The sequence below is a fragment of the Chelonoidis abingdonii genome, chromosome 11 (assembly GCF_003597395.2).
Source record: "Chelonoidis abingdonii isolate Lonesome George chromosome 11, CheloAbing_2.0, whole genome shotgun sequence".
Lineage (NCBI taxonomy): Eukaryota > Metazoa > Chordata > Testudines > Testudinidae > Chelonoidis > Chelonoidis abingdonii.
Genome location: NC_133779.1, coordinates 27,872,825 through 27,880,416, shown reverse-complemented (window position 1 = coordinate 27,880,416; position 7,592 = coordinate 27,872,825). Strand labels below are relative to the sequence as shown.

The window sequence follows — 7,592 nt, the reverse complement described above, 5'->3', positions numbered from 1 at the left end:
TCTTTGCAAGCAGGCTGGCTAACCTAGTGAGGAGGGCTTTAAACTAGGTTCACCGGGGGAAGGAGACCAAAGCAGCGTAGCTAGGGGGGAGCAGGAGTAGCTAGGGCGGAGTAGAGGTAGCGGCCGCTACCCCACTAAGCATGTTTCAAAAAGTTGTGACTTAGGGGTTAACATGGTGCCAGTGGCGCCCTACGCTCTGCTCTGAAGCTTGGCACTGCTGTCGCTGGGTTCCTGCAGCAAAGCAGGCTTTGCCTGCAGCCAAGCTTCTTCCCCCAGCTGCCCTGATAAATGGTTCCCAGCTGATCGGTGGCAAGGAGGGGAGAGCCTGAGGGAAGAAAGCTGAGCTCCAGCAAGCTGCTGGTCGCTCCTGGGAGGAGGAGAGGTGGGGCCCCAGCTCCAGCAATACTTGAGGCTGGGTGTCGTCCCCCCCACTGGCGGCCCCCCCCATGCCTTCCCCGAGTGTCTTCTGGCCCCGACTTGCTGCCCCCGCCCCTCAGCTCGCCTTTCACGGGCTCCTGACCCTGTCTCTTGCGTTTGCTGCCTCTGGGAAGCAACTGCTGCCGCAAGATCCTAGTGCCCCCGTGTCACTGCCAGGGCAGACTGACTGAGCCCACCCTTCCTCCTCAGACCCTTTCATTTTCCAGGAGGACCCTCCAGCAGCACAGGGGGCCCCCTGCCCGCAATCACCGCTCCTGCCCCATGCTGGGCAAGGAGGCAGCCCCATCTCTCAGTGAGGCTACAGTCGAGGGCAACAACAGGGGAAGAGTTGCACGCAGCACCCCCTGGCACCCACCACGGGGGAGGCGAGGGTGATTCCTGGACCTGAGAGGGACCCTGGGAGCACATGCAGTGACAGTGGTGGGGATGAATGTGTGCTGCTGGGGGGGGCGGGAAAGGGGGGGGCTCCTCCTCCCCAGAGCTTGCTGCTGCCAGCAGGGAAAGGGCTGGGGAGAGTCCTCCTCTCTGGCCCCTGTCCTGGAGCAGCCTGCCTGCACCCCAAACTCATCCCCAGCCCTGCCCCACCCCAGAGCCCATGCCCCCAGCCAGAGCTTTCATCGCCCCCAGTACACCCTCAACCCTCTGCCTGAGCCATTCCAGCACTCCAAACACCTTATCCCCAGTCCCAGCCAGAGCCCTCACTCCTTACACCCCTAGTCTCACCCTGAACCCCTCCCACACTCCAAACCCCTCATCTGCATCCACAGCCCTCACCCCTGCACCGCATCCCTCTGCACCTTTCCCATCCCCAAACTCCCTCCCAGAGCCTGCACCCTGAACCCCAATCCCCTGCCCCAGCCTAGGGCCTGCACCCCAGACCTCCTCCCTCCCTCACCCAAACTTCCTCCCAGAGCCTTGGGCAGGTGGAGGGTGGAGTTTGGGTGGGGGCAGGTTCTGGGCACCACCAAAATTTCTACAAACATGCCACCCCTGGGCATGCCCCTCCAGCCATAGTGGCAGGGGCACCCACCCACCAGTCAACTGTTTGAGGCTCATGGGGCCACAAGCCATCAGCTGTTCGGACAGGGCGTGGGCAGCAGGGTAGCTAAGGCAGTGCTGTTTAGCTGGTTTTTGGCCACCAGCCAATCAGTAAGGGGAACTCTGCTCCTGGAGCAGGGGCTGGCTGGGCTGAGCTAAGCGACCCCACGGGTTCGGTGCAGCCCCACCTCCTTCTCCTAGCTGCTTCTCGTGGCAGGCGTGCTTTCTCTGACTCTGCAGCTCCTAACCTCTCACCCAACTAAAGGCAGCCAGTAACAGCAGCTGGTAAGTATATTTCAAAGGGTGTCTTGTAGTGAAGGTGCCTGTGGGGGGGGACTGAAACCCCATCCCAGGGTGCTGTGCTGAGAGCCAGCACCTGGCTGCTGGCGGGGTGGCCATCTGCATGGGGGGCCACTAGCTGCCACCTAGCTCTCTGCATCTGGCAGGGGGTATCATAAGCATCTTTCCTAAATCTGGACCTTAGCGTCCAAAAATCTGGGTGCCTGCATGAAACCCTCTAAGCTTAATTACCAGCTTAGATCTGATAGCCTGCCACCAACCAGGAATTCCAGTGCCTGGTACATGGCCCCCAAAACCTTCCCTGGGGACTCCCAAGAACTCCAAATCCCTTGGATTCCTTAAAACAAGAAGAAAAAACATTGGGGCGCGCCTTGTCCTCTTTTACTCCTCCCAGTATTTCCGCCTGGGGTATATCAGGAATTTCCCTGCTTCAATCCCTTGAAACACAAAAACCCGAGAGGACAGTTTACCTTCACCCGTCCTTCTTTTCCCCCTTCCACATGCTTTGCCCTGAGAGAGGCAGGTAATCCCTGGTACAGAGATTCCTATCCATTGCATAGACTAGAAAAAAGAAAAGTCAACAAGTTTTAACAAAAGAAGCTTTATATACAAAAGAAAGAAAAAGACAAAAAATATTAATCTCTGTAATTAAAGGACACATACAGGGCTATTGCTTAAAAGAAGAAAATATGAATAAACAGCCTTATTCAAAGAGATACAATTTAAACATTCCAGCAAACTACACACATGTAAATACCAAAAAACCAATAAACAGCCTATTGTTTTTCTAACCTTTGCTAGCTCACAACTTTTGGAACGAAATTAGAGCTTGAAGATAGAAAAAGACCTCTCATAGTGAGAGCCGGGACAAAAAGACAACAGACACAAAACATTACCTCCTGACTTTGAAAACCGGGTTTTCCGTGATTGGTCCTCTGTCAGGTGTTTGGTTCTCTTTGTTTACCTTACAGGTGAAAGAAACATTAACCCTTAGCTATCTATTTATGACAGGGGGCCTTCAGCCAGAGGCAGTCACCAAACATCCGCCCTGCCACCCTGCAGCACAGAGGATTTGAGAATAACAGCGCCTGCGAGGCAGCTGGACCGGGATGGGCATGGGGGGCAGGAAGGGGGGGGCATGTTCATGAACAGATATAGAAAAGTTAATAGCACACGAAGTAACTTTAATATCTTTGACTATAAAGGGTTAACTAGTCAGTGAGCCGGCCTGTCACTCTGACCAGAGGACCAATCGGGGGACAGGGAACTGTTCAAATCTTAGGGAGAGAAGTTCTGTGGTGTGTTGTTAGTTTTGGTTGTTGTTCACATCTGGGGCTCAGAGGACGAGATGTGGCAACCAGGTTTCTCTCCAACTCTCCAATACAGGCTCTTATAATCCAAAATAGTGAGTACTAGATACGATAAAGCGAGTTAGGCTTATGCTTGTTTTCTTTATTGTCAGATATGCATTTGGCTGGCAAGGAGTTTAATGTGTATTTTGGCTGAAGGAGTTCAAATTGTATTTTGTTGAAAGGATTTTGTAATTTGATATTGTGATATACTGTAGGCTGGGATGGTATTCCCAAAAGCCTGAAAAACCTTGTACTATTCCACTTAAATTTAACATAAGAAATTTTACTGTTTTTCCTCCTCTTTAATTAAAAGTTTCTTGTTAAGAAGCCTGATTGTTTTATTCTGGGGACCCCAGGGACGGGGTCTGATTGCTACCAGTGGAATGGCTGGGAGAAAAGAGGGAAGGGAGAGAGAGAGCTAATTCTCTCTGTGTATGGATTACTTTCTCTCTCGGAAGAGTCTGGGAGGGGGAAAGAGGAAGGGGGGCAAGTGCGCAGTTGTCCGTCTCTGTTTTGTGATCAAGGAGTTTGAATCACAGTGATCTTCCAGGTGATCCCAGGGGAAGGGGAAAGCCTGAGGAGCACAGTGGGGAAAGAGTTTCTTACTGTTGTAAGATCCAGAGGGGCTGGGTCTGGGGCCCCTGGGCAAGGTTTTCGGGGATCAGAGTGACCAGGCACTGGAATTCCTGGTTGGGCAGCAGCGACAGTTCTAACTGGTGATTACTTAGAGGAATCTCATGCTGGACCCCATCTCTTGACCTAAGCATCGCGAGTGGGGGGTTTAATACCATGACAGGGCGTCTCCTGGTCTCCCTGTGGGGTGTGGTTCCCCCTCGTTTCCCTCCCTGCCGCAAGCAGAGATCCCAGTTCTGAGACAGTGGCCATGTCCATGTACTCAAGTATCGAGGGTAGCGTGTTAGTCTGGATCGTAAAAGCGCGAGATCCTCGCCGGCGACCTTATATGACTAACCGAACCGTTTTGGAGCATGCAGCCTCCGTGGGTCGGATACCCACTCGTCAGATGCATGTGTGGAAATTCCAGGGGCAGGTATATATATGCTAGAAAGCAGCTAGAGATACGAGGTAGTTCTCAGGGAGGATGAGGCCCGTCTAGCAGCTGAGTGTGAAAAACCAAGAGAGAGAAACTGGCCTGTCAGTTGGGCAAAGCCATTCACAGTCTTTGTTCAATGTCCCTGATGGTGTCAAAATTTCAGCTGAACTGAAGCTCAGCAGTTCTCTTTGAAGTCGGGTCCTGAGTATTTTGCTGCAGGATGGCCACCTCAGGTCTGCTATAGGGTGGCCAGGGAGTGTTGAAGTGCTCTTCTACATGGTTTTGTATATTACCATTCCTAAGTCTGATTTGTGTCCATGCTTCAAATCCTTTCCGTAGAGACTGTACATTTGGGCCGATGTCATAGGCAGAGGGCATTGCTGATATGAGGGTATATACACGGTGACTGTGCAAGTGAATGAACCGGTGATCGGTGTGGCTTGATCTGGTAGGTCCTGTGAATGGTGTCCGCGGGTGAGATATGTGGGCAGAGCGGCATCGAGAGTTGTTGCATGGAATGGTCCTGAGCTGTTGAGTTAGCTTATGTGGCGTGTGCAGTTCGCTGGTGAGAATACGTTTCAGGTGGGGCAGTTGTCTGTGGCGCTAGGATGTGGCCTGCACCACAGGCCTGTGATAAGTGGTGGGGATCATTGTCCAGGTGGTTTAGATCCCTGATGAGCGATTGGACGGTTTTAGCTGGGGACTGTATGTGATGGCCAGTGGAGTCCTGTTGGGTTTCTTCTTGGGTTGTCTTGCAGTAGGATGTGCTTCTGGGTACACGTCTGGCGTCTGTTGATCTTTTCCTTAATTTCCTGTGCGCGGGTATTGTATTTTGAGAATGCTGGTGGAGATTTTGTAGTGTTGGTCTCTGTCTGAGGGGTTAAGACAGATGCGGTTTACTCCAGTGCTTGGCCTATAGACGATCGATCGTGTGGTGGTGCCCGGGATGGAAGCCTGGGTTAGGCATAAGGTAGGCATTAGCGTCGGGTAGGTTCGAATCAAGAAGGGGTGGTGTTAATGTGACCATCAACTTATTTGCACCGGTGTCTAGAAGTGGACCTCTGTTGTAAGATTGGTCCAGGCTGACGGCTGATAATGGGTGGAAGCGTTGAAATCGTGGTGGAATTGTCCAGAGTCCTTCCAATGGGTCCAGATGATGAAGATGTTCATCATGTAGCGTAGGTAAGAGGAAGGGCGTGGAGTGACCGAGAGCTGAGAACGGTGTCACAGTCAGCTATAAAAATATTGGCTTTATGGGGCTCATGCGGGTGCCATAAAGCAGTGGCCACTGATCTGGAGATATAATTGTCATCAATTGAAAAGTGTGTGTGAGTAAAGGCACAGTGTCAGTTGGCGGCTCCTTCATGGGGCCGTGAGCACGGGCGTGTACTTGGCACGGTTCACCAATGTCCCCAACATCTGCCCTTTCTGTGGCGAGAAGGAGACCTTGGCGCACATTTACTTGGAGTGCACCAGGTTGCAGCCCCTGTTTCAGCTCCTCCTGAATATCTTCTTGCGTTTCTGGTTGCACTTTTCCCCTCACCTTTTTATCTACACACTCCCCATCCGTGGCCCCACAAAGTCGTGGGATCTCCTTCTCAACCTCCTCATGGCCCTTGCCAAACTAGCCATCTACAGCACCAAGGAGAGGAGGTTGGCTGATGGGATTTCCTGCGACTGTGGGGCCTATTTCCACTCCTCTGTCCATTCACGCATCCGAGCGGAGTTCCTCTGGGCGGCGTCCACTGGCTCCTTTGATGCCTTCGAGGAGCAGTGAGCGTTGTCTGGGGTTCTCTGCTCGGTGTCCCCATCAGGTTCCCTTAGTTTAGCCCTATGACCTCACTCCCGATCTTGTTTTTTCATTAGTTGTCCCACGTACTTACTTGGTGTCCCAGACCTGTGGGTCCTCCCCTTAGGCTGGGGGGAGGTAGTTTAGAAGTGGGCGGGCTTTGCCCGCCCACCCCCGCTGGATGCCAATAGGACCAGCAGGAGTCTCAGGGAGCAGTTCCAAGGAAGAGGGCGGGAGCAGCACATGGCAGTGGGGGGAGGGACACAGCTGAACTGCAAGCAGCTGCTGCACAGGGAACTTAGGGGAGTGGGGAGCTGATGGGGGCTACCGGTCCACCCTGGTTCCACCCCCCACCAGCTAGCTGCAACAGGCTGCTCTTCCTGCAAGCAGTGGACAAAGCAGGCGGCTGCCGAACGACCTTAGAAGGGAGCATTACACAACTTTAAACGAGCATGTTCCCTAATTCATCAGCAACGAAACAACATTAACCAGGACGACTTTACGTGAGGAGTTACTGTACAAGTAAAGCAAAGAAGTCAATATTTGTATCTTGTTAACCTGGGGATGGGACGGGCACCATCTTTAAATTTAAACACTGTGAGGAAAAATGCATGCACAAACTTACCTGAGGTCCCTTCCATTTCATCAGTCTCCTCAGCAGTGAAGTCTCAAGCAAGTTCTGGCTCACAGCATGGCTGGAGTCCCCCCACTGTGTCTCTCCATTATCCTTGCTGTTCATGGCAGGGATCTCTGTGTTGTGCTCCTCCAAGGTATCCGCAGGGATCTGCAGAGTGCTGGTGGGATCTCTGACAAGTATGCTATGAAGTTCATTGTAGAAGCACCAGGCTGCTGCCTAGCATCAGAGCGATTGCTGCACTTCCTGGCCTTGTGGTACCCCTGATGCCTTTTCTTTGCTTTCACACAGCATGTCTGCTGATCCCTGTCATACCTCTTTGCCTGCATCCCCCATGCAATCTGCTCATAGATGTTCACATTACTGTGGTTGGTCCATAGCTGTGCTTGCATTGCCACTTCTCCCACAGGCCCAGGAGATCCAATTCTTCATGTGTACTCCAAGCAAAAGTGCATCTAATACCTCTTTGTGTTTATGAAGCTGGCATGGGTAGTTGGGCAGTTCTGTACAACAAGGATGAGCTGCTGGGTTTGCTCACCAGGGTGCAATCAGGAAAAATCATTTCAAAAACAATGTTAGAGTTGGGGTGGCTCCTGGTCTCTGAGCCCTAGCCATTGCAGTTTACAATTGTGACTATAGGGGTCACTGTCACAGGGGAAGGGGCATTGTGAGACAGCTGTGGAGGGCTGTTAGGGATGACAGGCCGTGCGGTGTTGGCACTTGCACTGTGTCACTCTCAGTAGGTCAGTAGGTGTTCCAAGAAGGAGGAATGCTAGGCAGAGATGGGCTTCACCTAACGAAGAGAGGGAAGAGTGTCTTTGCAAGCAGGCTGGCTAACCTAGTGAGGAGGGCTTTAAACTAGGTTCACCGGGGGAAGGAGACCAAAGCAGCGTAGCTAGGGGGGAGCAGGAGTAGCTAGGGCGGAGTAGAGGTAGCGGCCGCTACCCCACTAAGCATGTTTCAAAAAGTTGTGACTTAGGGGTTAACATG

The 7,592-nt window shown here is 52.4% G+C and overlaps 1 protein-coding gene across 1 annotated transcript in view; it reads left to right on the top strand.

Annotated features, from left to right (window-relative positions):
- The first annotated feature begins 1,374 nt into the window (after window positions 1-1,374).
- Window positions 1,375-7,592, top strand: part of LOC116822588 (ceramide synthase 4-like) — a 58,283-nt gene continuing 52,065 nt past the window's right edge. The window contains exon 1 of the mRNA XM_075070422.1: window positions 1,375-1,761. The gene's annotated coding sequence lies outside the window, so the exon portion shown is untranslated. The remainder of the gene's footprint in view (window positions 1,762-7,592) is intronic.